The 25,823-nt window shown below is 37.7% G+C and overlaps 1 protein-coding gene across 1 annotated transcript in view; it reads right to left on the minus strand.

The window, feature by feature from the left end:
• ltk (leukocyte receptor tyrosine kinase) overlaps positions 1-25,823 on the minus strand; it is a 76,129-nt gene that overhangs the window by 49,734 nt on the left and 572 nt on the right. The gene's annotated exons all lie outside the window — the stretch shown is intronic.

Here is a 25,823-nt window from a genome sequence, read left to right on the forward strand (position 1 = left end):
AGAACTTTACTACATTGATGCTCATTCGGCCAGCAAATTACATTGGGTCTCGTTAGCTCCAATTAGTCAGACGTCAGTTGGATGGAGCCGCTCTCATGACCAACTTCTTGAACAACAAAAAAAATGAACTCCTCATGTTATCCCTTTTACGGTCACATGCAATCTTGGTAAATGGCAAGCCATTTTAACTGTTTCAAAGGCATGTACATTTTAAGTCATAATTCCAAGGAAGGAGACGTACAGTATAAAAGTATATACAGCATTTTTATATATATATATTAAATATAAATTATATACTCTATCTTTAATAGTACTAGATTAAAGCCTTTTCTCACCACTATTGGTCACATGTCCAAATACAATATGGACATTAACTAGAAATTAAAAAAAACATTTGTAGCTAAGCAACCACCTCAATAATAGATGTGAACATGAAAAATGCTCATTTTAAACTTCAGACACTTTCTAACGTGGTTTACAGATATATTTTCCATTGTTATTTTTCCCCCCTGATACATTCTTACCATTACTTCCAGCAAATAGAATTAGACTGAGATCTGCTACAAGGGACTCCAAAATCCTCTCAAAGGATGCAATTCACCATACATTTCAAGTCTTTTCAGGATTTAAGGAGAAAAGATCTAGTAAAGAAAAACGTATTTCTTCAGAATTTATTTGTAAATATAAAAAGGGAAATAGTTTAATAATGAGTTATGTAGAAGAAAAAAGGGGCTTAAAATTGCATTTGGTATAAATGCATGAATTAAATAGTTTTAGACAAAAAAAAGGTGAATAGCCTTAATACAAAAATGTATTTAATTTATACAATCATGCCAAGAACTCATTTTCAGAAAGCTTAATGTTATTTAATGTAAATACAAATTTCTTATTAATGTAAATAATTATTATATTACTGAGCTATTAATTTCCTTTTGGCCAATATTTTTGAACATGTATTACAAAAGACACTAAGAGAGGTGACCAAGAGTGTTCAAGTTCATAGCTTCCCATCCTTTTTTTATTTTCAATGAATAGCCAAAATATTGCTAGTCTGTTGATTATTTTTTCTGCAAATGTTAAACTAATCCATAAACAAGAAGAACTGAATTTTGGTATGTACTGTACAAGTATTTTTATTCTGCAACTGACCCACCCCCCCACCCCCCATCCCATTCCATGAATAACCAAATAAAGCTGTGGTTTTCTGCCCACACAGATGATGGTTTTTGTGATTAGACCCACACGTCATTATCAGCTCTCATCAGGCAAGTGTAATTGAATCACGCACTCGTTGTCAAATCAATACACAGTCTGAAGCGAAACAAAGAAATGCCTACTTTGGATATTTATTCATACCCCTCAAGCTACAAAACAAAGCAAAGTGACCATGATTTCATTACCGCAATTAAACTTCAATAGTGTCTATGTACTGTATTACTTGCTCTTTTCCATAAGCTCACGAAAACATAGAAGACAGAATGATGACATAGAACCGATGAAAATAAATCCCTGTAACACTGGAGTAATATCTCATTATAAAGATGTTTTATCTCAGAAGAAACTTAGCGCATGGAAAGGAGGACTCTGTCCTTTAAAGAGCTCCTCTTGCCCCAAGACAAAAGAAAGTTCTTATGTTAAAGAGCATCCAATTTGTGGGAACTGCTGTCTTTGAAAAGTGGTAATCATTTTTTTAACCTATTTTATTTCTGCAGTAGAAAAGTTCACTTATTAATCCTATTCCCTCAAATGCTTTAAACGCTGCTGGCTGAAGAATGTAGTGATTGGGGCCACAGGGTGTCAGAGATCTAGAATTCCTAGGAGCATCACTGAAAGGTAAACGTGTTACGCAGACCAATATTCTAAATTATCTAAACACCGAGTTGCCCAGGTAAAGCAATCAAGTTCATTGCTGTAGCCACAGACTATTTCCATCTTTCCACTGACTGCCACCTGCCAGTTAAGACAAGACATGCTTCTTCTGTTCTTCTTCATGGTCAGTTTTTTACTGAAGCAAAACCATATCAAGTGGCAGGAGGAAGCAGACAGCAGAGTCCTTACTGAGAGCTGAAGGGTGCTTTGAAAAGCAACATCAGTTCTGCTGCGAGACTGTTTCAATGTCTAAAGGCTTCATTTTTCGATCTTGCCGCAAAGTGGCTTATCAGCACTCCACATGGCTCGACGAGGAAATGTGAAGTTGACAGTGGTTTGCAACATTGGCCTTTCCTCATAGAAAAAATGCAAAGTACAGAAGCAAGGAAAAAAGCTAATTTAGTACAGTATTTATTAATCTTTTTTGTAGGACATGAAAACAGAGTGCTCACAACTGTAGAGATTTAAGGCATTATATTTTTCACGAGGAATGACAACGCCCAAAATCAAAGCGTAACAAACTATTGTGGAGCGAATGTTTGGCTTAACCCGCTTGGCTGAGGGCCAACCTCCTAGCCATAGGACGAGGAGGCCAGGACCCCCACGCAGGGTAACAAAGGGGCACTGCAGAGGTGGAGTTGGGGTTGAGGTGGGATGCTAAAGTCGCACACGAGGGAGAGAGATATCGCATTTGGTATTTATAGCGTTTGGTGGAGGAAGGACAAAGGGAGTGATTGCTAATCACTGACGGCTGGGAATGATTGTGTATGGTTGTTGTCATCCCTCCCGAACTTTCATTAAATACATTCCATTAAAAGAGGAATGGAGAGAGAGAGAGACCAAGAAAAAAGTACAGTACACAGCTTCTACATCATTGTCAGACTTTGAGAAATGTTTCAGTCTGACAGATGTGATCATGCTTCTAGGTCTATCATGGCAACACAACAACAGATGGCTATTAGTGATAGAACCTTGTTAATTGGTTACTATCTCTTGAAAACGTGTTTCACAAATATCCTAAGAGCAAACGTCTGATCTGTGTACTTGGGTTAAAAAACAAGAGCCATTATCACCACGCATATTACTACTACGCCTCCTCTCTGCTCCTCTCCTCTCTCCTCTTTCTTTCAACTTGACACTGCACACCATAGTACTGTAAATTGGTATCGTGTATGACATCCTCCACCTGCCTATTAGATGCCATTCCTGCCATTTTAGTTCAATCAAGTTTTTCTGTCCTCTGCCAGTCCGAGTTCGAGTTTGAGTCCTTCAGCGCTGGAGAGATGCCAATGACCTTTGCAATTACCCCTGTGCCTAAAAAAAACAAACATACAGTAGCTCTGTACATCCTAAACAATTTCACCCCATGTCCAGCCTACCTGTTCTTACAAACATTTTAGAATGTTCTCTTGCTATATAATTAAACATCAATCTCATTGACAACAACATCCTTCCAATCTGGTTTCAGACAATTAAATGGCACATAATAATAAAGGTGCTGATTGGAAGTCCTCTATTCAGACTAGTTTTCAGAAATCAAGAACACCAGCTAATGCCCTCACTGTTTTTCTCCCGTGTTCCTAAAACACTGGTAATTAAAATGATTGCTCAGACAGCATTGCCATTTGCTCTGGGCACAGAATGAAAGGATTCGACTTCTTGGGTACTTAGGGCTGTTTTGACATTATACCACATGCTAATTTGAGGTAACAAGAGAACAATTTAAGGACCTCAAACATGTTTATGATTAGGAAAACAGTTGTTGGAGGGGAACTCTGGCACACACGTTTCAAAATACTATTATGATATTAAACATGATGCATGAAGACAGTTATTGAGTCTAAAATCACCATTTCAAAACTTTCACACATGGTGTTCATACGCTGAGTGCAAGAATGGATTTCATACATGTGTATTGCGTGCTTTTTAGTCAAGTAAAGTATAGAACAGATAAGAGCATATTGTCTGTATTTATATAACTGTCACTATTGACCCCAAAATGAGACATGGCTGTAATAATAATAATAATAATAATAATTGCTTACACTTATATAGTGCTTTACAGGTAATGGGGACTCCCCTCCACCACCAATGTGCAGCATCCACCTGGATGATGCGACGGCAGCCATAGTGCGCCAGAACACTCACCGCACATCAGCTATCAGTGGGGAGGAGAACAGAGCAATGAAGCCAATTGATATATGGGGATTATTAGGAGGCCATGATTGGTAAGGGCCAAGGGGAAATTTAGCCAGGACGCCAGGGCTACACCCCTACTCTTTTTGAGAAACGCCCTGGGATTTTTAATCCATGGACCACGGAGAGTCAGGTTTTACGTCTTATCCGAAGGACAGCGCCTGTTTACAGTATAGTGTCCCCGTCACTATACTGGAACATTAGGACCCACATGGACCACAGGGTGAGTGCCCCCTGCTGGCCCCACTAACACCTCTTCCAGCAGCAACCTTAGTTTTTCCCAGGAGGTCTCCCATCGAGGTACTGACCAGGCTCACACCTGCTTAGCTTCAGTGGGTTGCCAGTTGTGAGTTGCAGGGTGATATGGCTGCTGGCTAGTAGGCATCACCGTAGTAGCCAGACAGACGGTATGGGGGACTAAAGAAATAGATATATGGAAGTTGTGTCTTAGGCTATGGAGATCCGACATCTTTTAAACACAAAGCCATGATTTTCCTTCAAAAACTGTTGGCTCATTTCCAGACAGAAATGCCTACCAGTCTCAGAAAGATTCCATTAACATTAAATAATTACCAAGCTGCGCTGTATAATGTAGAACCGGCAAATTGAATCAATGCCAAAAGGGGATTGTTTTCTTTGAAGGGTTTAGAACAACTGCTTTAAAATCTATTGAACATAAAATATGGACCTCTTTAAATCTGCACACAAGTTCCACCTGCGAGTTCCTGATTTGTCAACAAAAAGACAGACTAGTGCATGATGGTATGATCCAAGCTTACACAGAGAAACACCATAAAACATGATGCTTTTTAAAAAAAAGTTTTTTAATGATTAAGTAGGGAATAAGTTAATTTTTGCCCAGGTTTTGGAATGCATAAAACAGATGTTTTTAAAGAACTGACTACAACAATAACAAGGAAACAGAAGAGGGACAGGCCAGTTTCCTTTTTTGTCCTTGCATATCTTCCAGTCCACATGTACCATTTTTGTCAGCATTTTGGCATTGTACTGAGGTTACTGAAGAGATGGTGCTTTGAATTTCATTTCCTGAATTTCCTTTCTTCCTGTTCACCTCAGAGCAGTTTAATTGAACCACTGAAACACAGTTAAAAGAAACCATTTCATCTCATTTTTAAAACAGTCTACAGTGAGCATTTTAGTCTAAGGAGTAAGCACTCCAAACCCCACTCACTACATCTCAGTTCATGACCTACAAAAGTGGATTATACTGGAAGGGATGTATTACACAGTTTATCATTTTTATGTAAGAATTAGGGGATGCTGTAAAAGAAAAACAAGCTGCTAGCAGTAAAATTAAAAAAGGACAGATATTTCTTAGATAATGATAATTTCTAAGATAAGCATCCAAGGGTGCTCAGTACCCGTGAAGTGCTTACTGAAGGGTACAGTGGCTTACTTGGGATTTGAGCACACAGCTTCCAGTAACAAGTCAGAAACTGGAACACTGCTGAAGTAGGACTTTTTTCACAGGGGATAACCTTGCACAGGGACAACGACCCTGCACTTTACCTCCCACCCTGACCCTGACTGTTCTTCAAACTCGAGAAATCCCAAATACAGAGGACTCTAGGGTTTCCTTTATTTCCAGTTTAAACCAATCAGTTTTTTGCAAAATTATGCTCTACAACAATATACAGTGATGGTCTAAAGTAATAGATTATTAAGAGACATCCCATATTTTCAGTTCTTAATATGTATAATGAATTTGCATTAATCTCTGAGCTGTCATTTAAAGTCTTTTAATGGAACCTAAAATAGTCCAGCTCTTTCTGCTATCCATTTTCTAACCGTTTCTTCCAGTTCAGGTCCTGGCTTCCACACAACTCTAACCCAGCAAGCAAGGGGTGCAAGACAGGGTACACCCTAGGGACAGTCCATCGCAAGGCACACAAACACATGCACACACTTACACCAGCGTCGGTTATCCCAGAAGCCAATTAACATACCAGTATGTTTTGGGGGCGTGGGAGAAAACTGGAGCATCTAGAGGAAACCTACGTGAACATTGGGGGGAACATGCTAACTCCACACAGATAGCACCCCAGGTTTGGAATTGAACCCGGGGCCCCAATGCTGCAATGCTAACCACTGGGTCACCATGCCTCCTTAGTCCAGCTCTTTTAGTTCCTTATAATTCTACAGTCTTGTCATTTGAATGCACAAGTTTCTCCTGTTAGCAAAAGGCGCTGGTTTTGTCACCACCAGCTTCTGCAATGGGACAGTTTAATTATGGATGTCGACAAAGAGCAGAATCAAAGGTCAAGAACATTAACCCAGAAGTAAACAAAGAAGCCCACTGTCCACCCACTGAAGAGCAAGACCAGAGGCAGCTGACAGGAACACCACTGGACAGCACCCCTAGGGGGTCGACATCAATCCATGTGACACACCACGACACCAGGACAGATTTAGGAGAGGGAGAAGAAAATCAAATACAATAACACAATGCCTAACCACCCAACCCCACTCCCTCGAATAACAGTCATTTCTTGATCAACAAAGCCAATAAAAATAAAGGCTTGCAACATCACTGTGCAAATCAAAGCCAGCCTCAAACATCTTCAGAACAAGCAAGTGACTGTGTACTGTTTAAAATTACTGAAATCCTAATGAGACACGGTCACATTACCACTGCTATGGAATGTTATTATACCACAGTGAACAGAGCGAACTTGACACCCAGACCACAAGCCATATTATATTATTGAGACTTCATAGAGATAACAACATTGAAATCACTCTTTTGCAATTTCATTAAGTATTTTAAACTGACACACACTATGGGATCCATAAAAAGGTTTATGTTCTCACTGCAGGTAAATAAACTTGCAATCACAGTTACTGTACAGTGATAACAGTGAAATTAGAACAGCGGTTATATCAAGGGTTAATGTATACTTTTTCTATAACTGTGAATAACTATAAAGATCAGCATAATTGACTATCAAATTAAGTAAGAAGAGAACAGATAAAGGGTATGAAAAACAAAATAGACATATCAGTCTGAGAACAAATTCCCATTCGATCTGGAGTACATCTATTTATATAGCAGGGTATTTACAGGAACAATTTGAAAGAAACACCATAATCAGCAGGAGTATCTCTGTCATTATGAAAATTGGATAAAATTTTATGATGGAGCATGAAATCTAAAATACTGTTAATTCAGGACCCAATTCCAAGAATGGGGCAGAGAGAAACAAGACTCCCTCCTGTCAGGGCAGAGCAAGAAGGCTGAGAGTCTAGATCCTTTCCTCGTGGTGTGATGTGGACAATTTACAGTTCACTTGGAATAACAGCCCCCAAGAATGAAGCATGTCAAAAGGTTATTTGGGTGCTTTAGTCACAGTAAATGTGGCTTAACCCACTTGGCTGAGGGTCACCCTACTGGTCATAGGGCAAGGAGGCTGGGACCCCCATGTAGAGTGGGGAGTAATCAAGGGGCACCTGCTAAGGAGGAGATGGGGGCAAGAGGAGGGGTGCAAATATATATATGTGAAGGAGAGAAGGGGATCACATTTAATATTGATACTTTCTGTGAGGAAATGACATCAGGAATGATTAAAAATTACTGACATGATAAGACGTTTAAATGCAGGGAGGAAGATACCATGAGCTGTAAAGCAGCAACAGCAGAAAACAGCAGAAAGTATTCATTTTAGTTTTTAGAAGCATTAGTAATGCAAGAAACACAACCTCATTAAATAAGCTACATCACAATCTGCTAGCAACAATGCAGGTGACAGGACAATATGTTTTCCACTCAACATTATGTTCCTCTATGTAAATCATGTCACCAATGAACCTAAAGGAATCTGTGATTAACATTTTTGGAAATCCCTCCACACTGGTATTTTGCAGCCAGATGGTGGATTGATTGAAAGCTTTGAAATAATTGCTGATTGTTTAAATACATATGAATTTTCATTTAATTGTGCTCCCAAAATTCTGTTTTTCAAATACACAGTGCTTTAAATTTGTCTTCTGTGTTTAAAAAAAGCTCCCTTTTCCAGCTACCAAAATGTGTCTTCCATTACCTACCAACTGTGTCCCTGGCACTGATCATTAAAAGTTGTTGACTTACCATTTCCAAATAAAAAATACCAGGAAAATGACTTCTAGTCTAAAAGCACCCCTTGGAACAAAAATTTTACAGATGTAATTCCTGATGTGAACCATCTAGTTTTCTGAACTGTATCTTGGCTGCAATTCCCAAGGACATTCCATTGAAATTTCTTATTCGAGAAACTGGAATCCATCCAGACAAACACTGTAAATGATGCAGAGAAATTGAAGTTGGAATACCATTTACATGCTGTAATTATTCACCTGTCAAAATTAGCTTTAGTTGCAATTACAATAGCAGCCTGAAAAAATGATAGAAAATTAACGTTTTCAATGTTTTGTTTCTTCTGCACTGCATACTATATGTTATGAAGTAACAGTGAATGTCAGACAGTGAAGGCCAGTTAGGTCATGAATTAGGAACAATTACACACTGTTGTTTATTGTGGTTTATTACTGTGTGTTTATTGATTGATTCTCTCTGCTTTTACCTTTAAACCCTCATGACCTCTCAGTACTCCAGCTGAAAACAAAGCTATTTCAGGATGTTCCATTTGAGGTCTTGCTAAAAGAAGATGATTGCACAGTAGTCAATCTCTGGCACAGCCCAATAGGCTACAATGACCATATTATTCAGAAGTTAAGATATCTATTATTAAATCATTATTATGTTGAAAATTCGGGTATGTATTTCTGAATGGCAACAATGAACTGATACCATGCATGTATTGGCACATCTGTGTTTTGTGTAACAGGTGCTATGTACTATAATCAAGTTGTTAAACAGACACCTGAGGAACAGCATTATTGTCTAGCACGGTCACCACTGCACTAAAATAATTTCTAGTAAGAATTGTTCATGGAATTAGCTACATGTTCACAGGTTATTTTAACCTGTAATAAAGGATATTTTGCAGTAATAAAGGATAAATTGACCCAGCAAATACCATCTTTTCATTGGGACCTGATTATCTCTAGGACTGTTCTTCCCTGCTATACAGTACATGCCTTTCACATAGCAGTGGTGAAATATTAGTGGAACCATATAAAACCAGATCATTTAATTTCCGGGCATTGCTACTGACTAACACAGTCTGCAATGCACATTTGCTGGTAGAGGATGGTTAGTGTTAAATCTGAATCAGAGAGAAATGCAGTTACTTGAAGCAGACAGGAGATCAAACTGAAATAGACTGAAATGCAGTCTTCCTTTCCATCAGTCTTCTATCATAAATTTTGACTTCCATGCTGTTCTGTGTGAACTCACTGAACTCTTGCAATCTTCACTGCATGAATACCAACAAACTAAAGAAACTGACTTCTGAAAAGCACTGTCTTTCTTCTAAGAGAACAACAGATAATTTAATCCTGACAGAGTGATCGCTGGACTAATGTGAAATCCTCCTAATTACTTATGCATGTCTTGGATTTAATACTATATCTTTGCTTTTCCATCAAATTGTCCATGTTTTCTTTTTTGATAAAATAGCTTTTAAATTCACCCAAACGTCCATATTACATTCTTTAGATTTCTTTTGAAGTGACTTCAAAAGCCAAGGACTCGACTAAAATTAAAGGCATGGATGAAAATTGGACTGATAGTCAAAAATACTGAGTCATTTAGGTTTCTAAAATACAGTACTGTTCTTTTTTTTCACCCCTCAATGTACCTGTTGACATATAGCATACTTCTTAAGTGAAGAACCTTGTTCCCCACCAAAGTCTGCAATTACTGTAGCTGTACTATAGTCTATTAAATTAAATTAAACAAGCTTGATATAGACTGCTATATTTTGGGTACACATTGCTAAACACAGGAATTGTCTTTTCTGATATTCATTCCATTGTTCTGTTTTTTTGCAAATTAAAATGCCGATCAGATGATCAGAACCATATCGTCCCTCTAGCTAAAGCTTCTACCACCCATTATCAGTGTGCCGCTCATATCAAGGCTCCGAGTGCTTATCAGATTGCCAGTGTCCAGGGTCCAGTACTAATGACATCCAGTGTGACCACACAGCACACAGGAGGCACACAACTCCAGACAAATGATTGCCATCTGCTACTTTTCTGAAAATAATTACTGGTCTGGTTACTTCTGTGGAATTAGCCCAGATCTCCAGTCCATTAATGAATCACTGAAGGCTGCCTTTCTGCCTCTTGGTGGCAGCACAATAGTCATTCAGTTTGCAGTCACCAGTCAACGCTTACTATTACACATGGCAAGAGTATAGGATGTGTTGCAAACACACTAACCCTTTTTCATACAGAGAAGCAAACAAACAACTAATCAGAACAAGCAGGATGGTTTTACCTTGAAGGCCACTTAACACCTTAGAGTTAATAAAGAACAAAAACTTTGGAAAAGTATTATTTATTTTCAATAGCTTCTGAAAAACCTGAATTGTGCCAGCAGTTTTACACTCTACAATTATTTGCTAACCTTTCAAAGTTCAGCTTGTTGTATGTGCTCTAAATCTGCGGCTTCTTTTTTACTATTCCCTGCTGTAATATGACTCACTCCTCTGACACGATGGCCATCTTAAAAAAGCACTTTATAAAATGTATTGATTTTTCTGCTAGATTTCTGAAAATAAAATATATGGCAAATTCTGTTGCTCTATGAATGTAAAATGAAGATTTATCTGGTTTTCTACTCTATAGAGACTTTTTACTAAAGGTCATATACAGTAGGTGTACACTAAAGTGGAAAAACACTTGTTGTTGGCACAAGCGATGTGGGTGTGACTCTGTAAACTATCTTCAAAAGTACAATACTATCATGCTCTTTCGCTTCTGGAAATAAGTGGTTAAAGAGAAGTCAAAGTGGATTATATATACAGTAGTTTACAGCATGGCATCTCTCATTAGAATTACGGTACCAAAGGGCCCCAAATTAACCTTTGCTCTTGCACTAACAGATGGCTGCCGGCCACACTTAACACTCTAACCCACAGTTCAGTGCTGTTCTTCCAAAAATGCATTTACCGAAGGATCACTTCCCTTACAAAAGATGGCAAGCAGGGGGGAAAGAAAATGAGAACACTAAAAGATTAGAATAGAGTCTCTGTATTGCTAGACTATAGGATGCAAGAACTCAGTTGGAAACTCCTAGTGAGCAAAGCTACTGTAAGTTATGAATGCAAATCTAGATTCAAGGTGGCAAACTCCACTAAAGATTACTATAGATGTTTGAGCTTTGAACAAGGCTTATTTTGTGAAACTGTTGAGTGAGTTTGTTTTACAGTTCTGTCTTAGCAGTGTGTGTTCACAATTGATTTTGTCCAGGAGATCCATCGTCACGTTCAAACGTTTAGTTACTGTACGAGCCTTTAATGTACAGAAAGACAAAATAAGTCTGACTTTGGAGGTCACAGATTTTCTTCAGAGGTATTGATGCAGCTTTGTATAACACTGAAATATTTGTTATCCACTGTTTCTTTAGCTTGTCAGGGCAGTAGGTTGGGGGCAGAACAAGGCCCACTACGCTCCAAAGAACGTTGCTTCACTCCTGTGTGGGGTATGAATGCAGTTCAGCCTGTGTGGCATTGTTGTTGCCATGGAAATAACTCAGACTGCCAGGACCATGAATACCTTCTGAGGCAACAGAGGGTCCTAAGCTACCAGCCTTTCAGCCAGGGACCAGCAAGCTGAACCAGAGACACTCACTCATTCTTTGCCCATTGAACATTACCTTTCACCCTAACCGTGGCTTATAGAGATCATTGTACTCCTAGAACGGCACATATTTTGTTGAGCGTTTGTCTCATCTCAGTCATCTGGGATTGCATATCAAAACTAGAAGACTGAAAACCTTCAAATGCATTTACCTATAGTGACCAGGGGGTATGCATGGTTATCTGTTTTTCCCAGCCCTGAACGCTGATCTTTATCTTCAATACCCATCCAGAGGGTGCTCTTTTAAACAAACACATGTGGAAGCCCGAAAATCATTAAGCAAAAAGAGATATGCACATATGATAGCAAATCTAACGTGCTATCATTAAAATGTTCTTTTGAATGTCTAGACATACTGAATTTCCAGCCTTTCTGATCTGTTAAATCATGATTAGCATTCAGTTGGTATAATCTGATGTCTGATCATAAAGGTCTCTTCCTCGTGGAATTATATGGGACAGGGTTTGGGAATAAATGTGTAACCATATAAACCTTCACAATTCTTCAAAGAAAGTAACTAGTATGAGGACTGGCGCATTAACTCATGACCAGCATCTACCTGCTTTGTGACAAATATAGTACTCTTCAAAACACTCAGTAGTACACTATGAAACAACTTTAAAGACAGAAGGAGAGGGAATTCAAAATTCAGTGAATTTAGTGCACAAACTAGAGATTTGTGAGCAAGCATATTTTAATACATTCCACACAGGATGTTTTTATACTAGCAATGCGACAGAGAAAAAATAGGAGCAGTACACCATGTGGCCTCTGACAGTGCTAGCCAGGTGAGAGCAACACATACCACAAAATCTATTTCAGAACAAGGAACATTTTAATTCCGCACACTCAGAGTTTTGAGGATTCTTCCAAAAATCAAGTACTGTGGCATCCAAGCCATTATTCTTCTAAAAGGATCAATTTGAGCAGTTTTGCACATCAGGTATTTGATGTCACTGAGGATTACCTCTCCACTAAATAACACAATTCATCATATCCAATAAAGAAAATGCTAAATTTAGAACCATCTCTCCATAAGGCATATCCAGCTTAGAAGAATGCATTCCATATTTCAGCAGTCATTTGCGATGTTCACAAATTACAGACTTTTGTTGTAAGTGAACAGTCTTTGCATTCTGGACAGAAACTGCTGGAGATGATCCACTGTTCTTTTAAGTCACCTTAATAAGGTGCTTCAAAAAAGAAACACATGTCTTTTACCAGCTGAATTGCATTTCATCTGAATGCCTGATCCTGCAGAGGAAATTGCACTCAAGCCTTTGTTTTCTGTTCTCATTCCAGACATGTTCTCTGAACCCCAGTATTCATAACAACCAAGTACATGTACTGCCCCATCTTGAACCAGTACAGTATATGCACCAAAGCCACAAGTTATTCACTGTCCTGACAGGGAAGGCACCTGTAATCATACATATAAGAGAAATAAGACATAAGAGAAATTCTGCAGAGGTTTATGGAGACATAACACATGCAAGAGTAAATTTTCACTACTGATAATTTTGCTCTCAGTCGTACATACTGGGAATTCTTTGGAGACTGATAGTTAGCCACTGTGTTTGATTAACCTTCTCATATTATCTCATAAGAGATTTAACAGATTCGTCCAAATATAATATGTAGGAGTACAATAACAGTGATAACAACTGTGACAATGTCATCAGGAAAACCAGTAAACAAGAGATGGAGAGGAACGAATGCAAATTCAGAGTTTCCTGTTTTCAAATAAAAACAATGTGCACTGAAATATGAGCTGTATTGCCTTATTCAGTTGACTTTAAAATGGCGTTCTTTTCTCCAGCCACAAGCCTTGGAATTCCTGCTTTGTTTACGTACAAAATTTTATACAGCAAGCATACTGTATTACCCACCCTAAAAGTGGGTAATAACCACACCACAGTAAACAAATTGACAATGAATAGGAATCCTAAAGGCAACTTTTAAACATCAGGCAGTACATTAGAGATCCATTTGAACCTGGCTTAACCACTCTCATGAATCAGGCCTTGGCATTTTAATCACATAATTCAATTTTTTCATGTAATGGGTTGCATCTAAAACTGGATTAGGAGATTTGTACTGTATGATCAAACCCAACGCCCCAATGCTCATGTTATAAAGCTGGGGACTGTCCTATAATTTTATTTTTTCAATAACAGGGAATCATGGGGGTTCCATAACTTTTGACTTTTGTTCCAATTCACTTCTCAAGAATATCACTTAGGAGTTGTACCAGTAAAAGTAACTCTTTCATTATTGATAACAGATACATAACTAAAACAGTATCTCCGTTCAACCCTTCTAATTAATGCTGAAGTAAAGCCGCACATATGCCTAACTACAGTAGTCATAAAACTCATCACATCTTGCACACCTTCTAAGGGATTTACACTTAAAGGTGGTTTGCTATTTTATTCTAATTCAGATTTTATTATTGAGAGTAACTCAACATTCCACATCATCATTAAGAGCATGTCTTATCAACATGAGGACAGTTCTCAGATTTCATGCAAAAAGACTACCAGCACGTCCCTTTCAATCTCAAAGTGGCATGGGAAAGTAAATGAACATATGCAATAAGGTCTTGTCACCAAGTTCAGGGAGACAAGACTTGATGAATCAGGATGCAAACATTTAAAAACGCCACACTCTGCTAAAAAAAGAACCTAGTGCCCAATTCAATCCCATTTGGCACAGTAGTTAGTTTAAGTACTGTAGTAGTAGTTTCTTGAAAGAAGCCAGGGTATCAGCTTCAACAACAGGGCTAGTTCTGTACTTCCCTAGTGGCTCCTGTGACCATTGAAAAGTGTTAAAAGGTATAATTAATTTTGCCCGCATCTCAGCATGTGTATTATTCCACTCATAAAATCCCCACCGTGCACACTGTTCTCTGTAAAGATGTCCAGCCCCTGTCACTTCAACTTGAGAGCACATGCTCGTGAAAAAAAGGAAATGTAAGCACAGACCAGCAAATATTTTATTTGGATCATTTTGTTTTCACAAGTGCAGTTTCAACACAGATGACATTTTAAGCCATCTAAGCAGTGAAGCAAAAACAGAATCCACATCGGCAAGGGAGAGTTTTTCCATGAATCATCAAGCAAAATGAAGCCTGTATTTTTTTAACCCTCTAAAGGCACTGAAGTGCATTAGTGGCATATCTTTCACGGATTACCTTGTAGGGATCCGTCGGTGATGTTGGAAGTATCTCCCCTTGCAGGTGAGAGGAGGAAAGAGGTAGAGGGAGTTATTTTTATCAGAGAACGGGTCTTTTGTGTGCAAACTGAGTTTTAGGACACAGACACTCTTGTCCTCATTTCCAATGCCCCATCCAAGTGATGCCCTTTAAAAAAAAAAGGTGATGTCTGAAAAAAATAAAGTAGAAAGAAACGGCACTAATAGATTGCTGGAAGACATGTATGACTTTCAGTGCTTCTTTGACCATCTCTTTGTCCAGATCTTAGCCACCAGTCTTTCAGATATGGTAATTTCATATCCATATCAGGGCGATATGGTGAGGATTCTGCACGTATAATCCAAACTTGATGTGAAGGACATATAAAAATGGATAGTAGAAGGGTTTGGGATAAAAGAACTATCCAAACTTTCCCAGTTTCTTCAATGGAAGAATGGAAGACCAAAAATTCCAAAAACCAATGCCCTAGTATGATGACCAGGAACTATGTCCCCAAGGAGATGCTGACCTTTGGATGAGACATTAAACCGAGGTCCTGCCTCTTGGTATTTAAAAGACCCCATGAGAGCTCAAAAGATAAGGGATGCTAACCTCTTTACTCTTACCTCACTGTATTTATGGTACCTTGGCTAAATTCCACTCTGGGCATGTGCAAACTCTACTTCCGTCTCAAACGGTGGGGTTACTGGTGCAAAATGTCTGCCACGTTAAGTCAATTCTGAATTTCAAAGATGTGGTTCTCCATTAAGATCTAAATCTCTTTGGCCTCCTTAGGGATGAAAAGGGAAAAATGCAAGAAACTGCCTTTAGAAAATGTCGGGGAAGGAAATAAAAAACAGCTACAGAAAGTTAATGTGCTCCTCTGTTCTCCTAATTACTTGTCAATGTGTAATTTGTTTGTGAATGTTTAAGAAAAATACAGAAATAAAGATCAAATTCAGTCTCCCCGAGTTAAGCAACTTCACAGTGGTTGGGAAATTTGTTTTTTTAGTTTTTTTTTTTCCTGACAAGGGCAAGTCAGAATGGATATACAGTACACGAACTTCAACCTACATACTGTAGCTCACAGCCTTAATTGTTTTGGCTTGTTTTAACATACAACAACACTATAAAGTTGGGAACACTATAAAAATGTCAGTATTTCTCTGGAATAATAGCAAAATCAAATGTCACACTCAGACTTCCTTTAAAGTCTTCACGCACATTATATTTCCAAAGGGGATTTATAGACATTTGACTCATTAGAAATGTTTATTTTGGTATATAATGGAAAAGGCAGAGTATAAGTAATTGCAAAATCACACACAATAAGGACAGGAAACAAGCTACAGGTAACCTCTGCAAAGCTGAGTTAATGCAAGGCGTAAGCCTGGAACTACCATGTGAAAACTGCAAACAGTGCAATAGTGATACATTATATTTTTTAATGGTAAGGCTGCCGAAGAACATATTTAGAATAAATGCTACAGTACATACACATATCAGTGAATCCTGGATCCTTTTACAGTTTTATGTCTGTACAGGAGACTCTTTCTGGATCAAATCACTTATGTGTAATAATTCAACACAGGGGAAATATGATCCATTAGAGTGAAAGGTTCTTGTCTAATGTTTAAGCAAATATGCAGATTCTGTGCACCAGTTATTCTCCTATACAATGAAGGTTAATGAGGACAGCATAGTGGTCTGGCTTTGGCACAGCTGCCTTGGAGCCCAAAGGTTCACTTCCACACCAGGCTGCCTTCTGTGTTGAATTAGCCCATTCCCCCTGTCTTCAAAGGTTGGGAACACTATAAAAAGCATAAGCATTTCTCTGGCATGGTATATAAAATCAAATGGTGCCACACTCACACTGACTGCATTTAAAGTCTGCATACAGATTATGGTGCTAGAGGGCACTTGCGTGTGGAATTAGCACATTCCCCACATTCATGCGGTTTTCTACAGGTGGTCCAGTTTCTGGGTCAACTGGAGTCCCTGCATGCTTGTGTGAGAGTGGCCTGTGATGGACTGATGTCCCGTTCAGGGTGTTGTCCCAGCAGCACCCTGTACTTATGGGATAGGCTCCTCTTGCCATGACCCTCTTGCTGGTATCTTTTATCTCCCCGTGTACAGAACATGCCCCTGGCTCCAGAATATTTGTCTTCTAAGTGTTTCACCGCCCTTCTTGTTTTTAAAAGGGAACTGCAACGCTAGTTCTATTTTTCAGGTTTGGAAATAATCGATGAGTGCATTTCAAACCACAATGAAAGTAAAATGTACACAATAACACATAAAACCTCCAATTCACATATGTCAAAATACACAATTTTCAGTGTTGCGTAGTGCCACATTATGCGATTCAGAAGGATGCAACCAAACTTCCGGTGAGATAAAATTGCCCTATTACATTGTAAAGAAACAGGTTTGTGAATACATCGCTTTTAAGCCAATAGAACTTTCCACTCGATGTTGAGACGGTTTAGTCGGAAAATTCAATTTACTTTACACAGATGACATTAGAATAATCACTTCGTAATTCGTCAGAATTCTTAATCTCCTCCATGGCAACACCAGCGGTTTTTGACAAAATGGCTACTATATATTTCTTTCACAGAGCTCACAATGTTGTGCTAATTCAGATTTGGGAAATGCAGCGCTATCGTCAATTTATTTTGGTACTGAAATTTAATAACAGGTATGAGAAATTGGGACTGCGGTTCCCCTTCAAATAGGGTGAAAAGGGCTTTGTCCTTTGGACTGGACTGGGGGGTTGTGGGTTCTAATCCCAGGTAAGGCAAAGTACATCACTCAAATGGCTCCATTAAATACCTCATTGTTCAAATGGATACTCTCTAGTTGGTCAGTGATAAGCTGTTCATTGTTTATTCCCCCCTTCCCCCAAAACATCATACATTACATTTTCTAATGCTGTTAAAATTGACAACAATCAATCTTTTTCCCCAACTTGTCGTCTGCCTCTACATTATTCACTGTAACTCAACACTGCAAGATCTAAAAAGACTTCTTTTCAACAGATAATAAGTTTGTACATGCAACTATTTTGGAGACATCTGATTCAGCATATTGTTGCAAAATAAAATTGGACAGTTCAGGAGAAATTCATTTACATATTGTGCACATATTATTCTGCTGGAGCAATCATCTCTCACACAGGTACTATGTTTACATAAGATATTTTCAGTCATTTGCTTTTTCCCTGGAAAATTCCCTAAATGAATAATAAATCAGTGTATGCTATGAATATAATTTCTCTATTCAGTACAGGTACCAGATGTTCAAAGTATTTTGTTATCTACATAGTTAGATTACCTAACAGCTGGCCTTTCTCATTGAGATGTGATTGCCTTATTGCACAGTGTTTGTTCTTATAAAGCACATTAGACCCAGAAGATGAAAAAAACAAGTAGAAGAAACTGGAATTTGCTTATTTTAGCACTATACGTTTTTTTTTTACATTAATTGACCTTTTGAATCCAATGAAAACAAATACTCAAGACTAGGAGGATATTGTGATGCATTAGAGAAAAGCATTGATTTTAGAATCTAAGGAATTCTGTCCTTTATTGTAGTTTTATATATAGTCAGAGCTGTTTGATGTATGTGTTATACAATGTACATAGTTTTAGAATATTTCCTTTTATAAGTCCAAACACCCATCACAAAACCAAATAAATAAAATTAGATGGCACCAGAAATAAATCAAGGTGGATTAATTTTATGTATAAGCACAGCATGATTTACTATTCAAGTGAGAGTCTAGATTAAGTCTAGCATCAAAAAATCAAAAAACACACACATATAAATGTAGAAATAACATTGCAAACCATCTTCAGGTATCTCCATTTGCGATGGGTTGAGGTCAACAGCATAAATACACAGTCTCCACAAGCAGGTATGATCCTGTTTTTTAAAGCATTTTTCAGACCTTTCTGATTATATTTGCTGAACCTGAAATTGAGTCTTTCATTCAAATTGAGTAAAAATGACAATGAACAAAGGCAGCACTTACTTTTCTGTTTCACTGAAGAACAAACAGTAGCATTTCAGATACTGAAGAGAAGCTTTTTTTTACCAGTCTGGAATCCGGGAACTTCAATTCACAAGAGCAGTTTCAGTGCATTAGGTTTTGAGAACCAGCTATCCCTGCAGAATAAAGAGAACCCTCCCGGCTTTGTGAGCAAATTAATTTAATACTGGTATTGTTGGGTGTTACAAAGCACGAAATCTTGTTCTAAAATAAATGCTTATGTTTCTAAAATCCACATTAAAACAATTTTCTTCTGAATGCAGAAACTACTGTGTACTCTCCTTTACTGCAATTTTAAAAATGTTGTTTTAAGTTAATGGTTAACTGTGACAGATCTGTATTTTGTAGAAAATAAAAGTACTGTTGTTTTTTTTTAGCTTTTTGGGTGTGTACAAAGAAAAGACATGGTTATTTGATAAGAAACACCTGACAATGAGTCATTTTGATCTGACTGGTAAATGGATGAGCTTTTGAAACATTTCATACTGGCTGCTCATACAGTAGCTTTTGTAATCAAGATTGTGAAGATCCTGAATAATAAGAATTCATGATTGCTAATTGAACATCTTGGTTTATTCTTAACCAAACAAAGCTGTATTAATAAAGTTGTTATAATAGTAGAGAACACTAGTGAAGCCTTTGAGAATATATATTGTACTGTACCTACTGATTGTGTCTAAGTCTTTTACTCAGCATTGAATATACAGTTCAAAATTAATTGATCTGGTTCACTTGTTCTGATGGATACAGGAAACAAAAGAGTAAACAAAATCTAAGCATCTAACTGGTTTTCCCATAGTTGCTATTTAATCATAGCATCAGTACATTATACATCACTACTATTTTGATTTAACGTTGTCAGGAAGATGAAAATGAAGTGATCGCATTTCTCCCAGCCTGCGTCTTAATGAAATTTAACAATGCACCCCATCACACCTTCTAGTTCAGTTCATTACAGTAAGTCTCTGGCAGAAACCAGCTTTACAACAGCCAGCTTGTCAATGCATTGTAACACCTCTGGCACTAATTGCACCGTGATCACAGTACCACTGAATCCCTGTGGTGTAACTAAATGCTTTGAACTAACACCACTGGAATGAACCCAGAAAAATGTTTCATACCTCTAATTAGACTACATTTTCAAAATATGCACAGAACTGGGCTTGGAAGGACTGACTAGATGAGGAAGAGAGGTCTGCCGAGACTTACTGAACTAAAGCAGTTGGATAAAATGAGGTCTGTAAACCATTACATAGGTGAATACCAACACTGAACCTGACGCAAATATTTTTTCAATATATATTTTTCAAAAATGGTACTTGGTGTCTATTTCACATCATTTTGGTAATGTTTTCATTTATCCACGAAAGAGAAATCAAAGTATTTATCTGGTTTTAATAATCCATTGATATAAACATAAAACTAAGCAAAGATCTCAAGATCAGCTAAATTAAATTGATCTAAGCCTTTGATCAAGATGTAAAATTCTTACAGACTTGACCTGATCACACATCAGGTTTTCTCTGGAATACAGTTAGAGAAAAGAACACCATCTTACTGTTTGTCTGTTAGCGGCATAGATCTTTGATGAGGTAGGAAACTACCATATATTGACTAGATGCCAGAATACCTTCTGTCCCTGTATACAGAACTGTGACGGAAATTGGATGATCGAAGATAATTCTAATTTTTTTAAATGTCAGCTGCTTGCCTGGGTGTTTTCTGCAACTCGTCATCGCGAGTTGATTTGAAACTCGACTGTCATCAGGTCCAGATTGCAGAAGTGTGGACAAGCTTAAAATTGTAGAGCAAAAAATTAACTTTTCATGTCCACCTCGTGAAGTTTTGCCATGTAACTGAAACAGCACTGCTCCAAATGGCTTGTAAGAAATGATTGTTTGAATGCGAAGTGCAAATACCATATCTAATTGTTACTAAACAAGTAGACATTCAAACCTGAATTCCAACTCAAAATAATCTGAAGGCTATCATTGCTGTAACATAGTTTGTTGGTAATGCAGTATATTACATAAACAATAGTTTTTCAGTCCTTCAATGTATGAGCTCTGGGTCTGTAGGTGTTGACTATAAGGATTAGGTTAGATACATACAGTACTGTAAGTAGAACAGCCTCATAAAACAGAACTACATGTATGTAAGGACCACTCTGACAGTCTGTGCATCTGTTCTTTGTTCTTCATAAAACGAGTGATGTCAAAATGTTCAATAAATTCCAAAATAGGACTTCACAAAAAATAGGAATTAAAAATGTCCATAAAAAGCTTTTTATGAGGAAAAAGCTGACAATAATCAACACAAGTCTGAGAAAGACAACTGAGAAATGAAAAGGAAATGAGAAGCTGCCCTTTCCAAAGCAGGCTTAAATGAAAAACAAAAACAGAGTTTAAACAAAAAGGGCTGAAAGAACTTTTAATCATCCTTTCATTAAACTGTGTTCCAGATGCACTGAAATTCACAGAGCCTTAGGCGGTCAAGACATTTATCAATGTGGAAGTGCGAGATATACTTTACTAGTAAATAAAAGGGAACCAGCAACTTTCCATACTGAACTTAGCAGAGTATCTGTCTGTCCCATATAAGATTTTATGACCAATACCTCTTTGAAAAAAGGAGCTGTATGTAGACTATGTATGGCCAGCTGTATCTTTCTGCTCAGAACTGCAGTACCTTTGCACATATAGTATTTTGTCATCTGCTGTCAGACAACAAAGTGACAGTACAGGTAGTCACTTCTGTCTCTTGGTGACATTAGCTGCATGTCAAATTCTTAAATCGCAAGGTAAATAAAAAAAATAGTAAGAAAATCTTCAGTAGAAGAAACAATGGGGCAATTTAGCCCCTCAAGCTGTTTGTCAAACCTGCTAAAAGGCTAACAATTACAATGTTTCAGTAGACACTTCTCTATATGACGTGTCATGAGTAGGGTTAGTTTGGTAGTAAAATAAAAGCCTCACACTGCTTTTGTTTTGTGATTATTTGAACAGGGGATTCATAAAGCATGCACTCAGAATTACTTCATTACTCTATTTACATCACAGACTTTGTGATACGTATTAACCACAAAAACAAGAATGAAATACTCTGCTGGTGAAACTTTCTCATTTATTTGGAACTAATATTATTGTATTACAATATTATACATGGGACTTTACAAAACAAAATGTACAAAAAATCCGATGCCTATCATGAAGTCTTAGAAGCCAAAGGAGGCATCGGTTTATAGGACGCCAATACTGTTGCCCACATTCAAGAGAAGCCATAAAGCAACTGCTCATGCTTACCTCCAATGTCTTCTCTACAGGATTCACAGCAAAAGAACATATTGTGAACCATTCTATGCCCAACGCAATTCGAGGTTTCAGAGCGTGCAAATATTGCTATGTTCTCCAGAACTTTAGTGTTTTCTTATTTGTCTATTTTTTCATAGTTCTTGCATAGCAGTTGTATGGTGCTGACCATAGCAGAAGAAATTAGCTGTATCCTCTGCTGTCAAGAACAGGAAAAGGAGTGATTTAGGCCACCAGATGGTCATAACCACTGGCTTGCAAAGGACCTGTAACTTGCGTCTTGTACATTATATTTTTCAACTGAAGTGAGGTATTGCAATAGTCATCTGTGTAAAAAACTAATATGTTATATGGAAATTAATACCTCATCTTACATTAACTACCAAACATAAAGTTGCCAGCAACCATATCACCCTGCAACTCACAACTGGCAACCCACTGAAGCTAAACAGGTGTGAACCTGGTCAGTATCTGGATGGGAGACAAACTGGGAAAAACTAAGGTTGCTGCTGGAAGAGATGTTAGTGTTAGTGGGGCCAGTAGGGGGCGCTCACCCCATGGTCTGTGTGGGTCCTAATGCAGCGGTATAATGACGGGGACACTATACTGTAAAAAGGTGCTGTTCTTCGGATAAGACGTAAAACCGAGGTCCCGACTCTCTATGGTCATTAAAAATCCTGAGGTATTTCTCGAAAAGAGTAGGGGTATAACCCTGGTGTCCTGGCCAAATTCCCCCTGGCCTTTACCAGTCATGGCCTCCTAATAATCCCCCTCTATGAATTGGCTTCATTACTCTGTTCTCCTCCCCACTAGCTGGTGTGTGGGGAGCGTTCTGGTGCACTATAGCTGCCATTGCATCATCAAGGTGGGGTTGCACATTGGTGGTGGTGGAGGGGAGTCCCCATTACCCATTGCCTGTAAAGCACTTTGAGTGGAGTGCCCAGAAAAGCACTACATATATAAGTGTAAGCAATTATTATTATAAAATCAGAAAGAATCTGAGCAACATTAACAACATCAGGTCATGTCAGTGGATATGAACCTTACTGTTCCATGTGGGTCCTGTTAAACACACCTTTTTTATTTAAACTTTTGGGCCACAACAAAGCTGCAGTCTCACAAACCAGGACTATGGATCCCATATATGCATTCATATATAATAATGCCAATACTGGCAACAAGATTTAATACACTCATATTTTGCCAGTGCTACACAAGGCAAAACGAAAACCAAAATAATTAATCTGTTTACATCAAATCTCTCTTGCAAACTTTGTCCTACATAGTAAGATGTTGAACGTCACTGTTCCGTTCATCCTCCTCGTGTATATTTGCATAAATCTTTCACTCCAAAGACTCATGCAGAATTTACATGCATTTCGGCCCCATAAATCTAACGAGGACTTGTTTCTGGAAAGAATAAAAAACTACATAAGCAATCAGAGATGAAATGTCGTGCTTGTTTTTAAAATCAATATTTCATTTCAAAATGTGTTAATTATAAAAATCTCAAAATTGTTCTGAAGAAAAATCACCGGAAACTTATTCAGTAATACCATTTTCACAAGTGTGTGTTGAGGCATTATTATAGCTCCTTGATCTTTATGCTGAGATCAATATGTATTAAAATATTAGGTTTTATCTATCACATTTTTATTTTCAGGGCTGAAATGGCTTGATTTTGTCCCAAAGGGTAACCCTAACCCTATGCTTACAACTGATTCATAAAAAAATCAGAATCACGACTTCATTTAAACAACTGCTCGATCTGCAAAAGTACAAGGACCTGTTTTGACAGCAGGAAAGCAACGTGGAACACGGATCCGAAAACTGAATGATCGCGTTTTCAAGAGCGAGAAAAGAAAACAAGTTGGCGTTGGCAACAAGGTTGCAACTAAACGCATTCAGGACATCGAGCTACAGTTAACCTACACAAGCGGCTGAACAGATTCCAAGAAAATGCAAGTTCCCGGCTCACAGAACTCTATAAACCGGCTGCTTTTAAAGTAAGAACTAAAGACACCTTTTAGATCTGTTATATTTCATTGCCGAAGTCTGAAATTGGGATTATGCATTATGAAATATCAAGCAACTTTTTCATTTTTTTTAATATAACCAAAAACATTGACCTACTGTGGCTCTAAATACCAGGCAGTTGCGATTTAATGCATTCTGAAATGAAAAATTCCAAAATGTTCTGGTGAATTAGACACGTAGTTTTGCTTAACTAACTAAAGTATCGGGTAACTTAGGTTTTTTTTTACTGAGAACTGACAGAAAAATAGATGACTCTTAGAATTAAAGAATTTTATGTTAACAAACAGGGTGGATTGAAAGCGGATGAGGGTCCTTTTCTCCGAGATTGAAATCTGCAGCCTAGCGGAGCCTGCGAGTCTGGCTACTCTGCATGTTTTACAACACAAACTGTAAATTATGACTTGCACAACGGAGTTCGACAGCACAAGAGTTGGCATCCAGACATATAAAACAACGTACGGTACCTGGTATAACAGAAAAAATAAATAAAAAAGTACAAAAAACAATTTGTTGTTTACTCTCGGTTCTATAATGTTTGGCTCCCCGCATTTAAACAATACAGCATACACTATTAAAACAACAGTAACTAACAAAAAAAGAGCCCAACTCGATTGTCATTCTCAGTCTTCCTGGTTGTGCTAGATTATCGGTAACTTTAGTAATGTTTTGCCAGCACAGCATCCTAAAATTGTTATCGATATCAATTATTGAGATTCACAGTTCCTATTGTATTCATTCGGTTCTACTGTTGTTTATTCGCTTTAACTACAGTTTAGCGGTAGTGCAGTAATAAAAACATTATGCAGAATAATGTAGCATGCGAATTTGCCGGAGTGAAACAGTCAACAGTATTCAAAAATAAAACCGCAGATGCTTAATACTGTATATACACATATATAAACATTATATAATTTACAACGCCTTCTGTTAAAAATTAAATTCGTTTTCCTCAATACATAAATCCGGAAGGAAAGGTCTATGTAGTTATGAAATTTTAAATTTAAAACGTTTTTACGCTGATTGTTGTTACTTAGTTTTAACCGATATATTCCAGTGGTTGATAGCTGTCGTTTAAAAATATTTTAAGCGAATATAAAAAAACAATCACTTATAGTTTACACTCCGTGGAAATTCAACGTAATGTTCATCTCTATGTTCCAGGGTTACAAACGCATTTGAAATTTCTACAACCAGCATGAGCTCTGACGCACTACTTTGGAGGAGTATCAGAAAACGTGCAGTTTACAACCCAAAGACGTTGCCGGATGAAAATGTATAAACTCAATAACCTGTTCAAAAGACCTTCAAGCTTTACCAACGGTAAGGTAACCGTATTCAAAAACGCTGAAGCGCTTCTTCTTGTTAATACTGTAATTACTCATATTAGAACTGTTTACAATAATCA

The sequence above is a fragment of the Lepisosteus oculatus genome, chromosome 8 (genome assembly GCF_040954835.1).
Source record: "Lepisosteus oculatus isolate fLepOcu1 chromosome 8, fLepOcu1.hap2, whole genome shotgun sequence".
Lineage (NCBI taxonomy): Eukaryota > Metazoa > Chordata > Actinopteri > Semionotiformes > Lepisosteidae > Lepisosteus > Lepisosteus oculatus.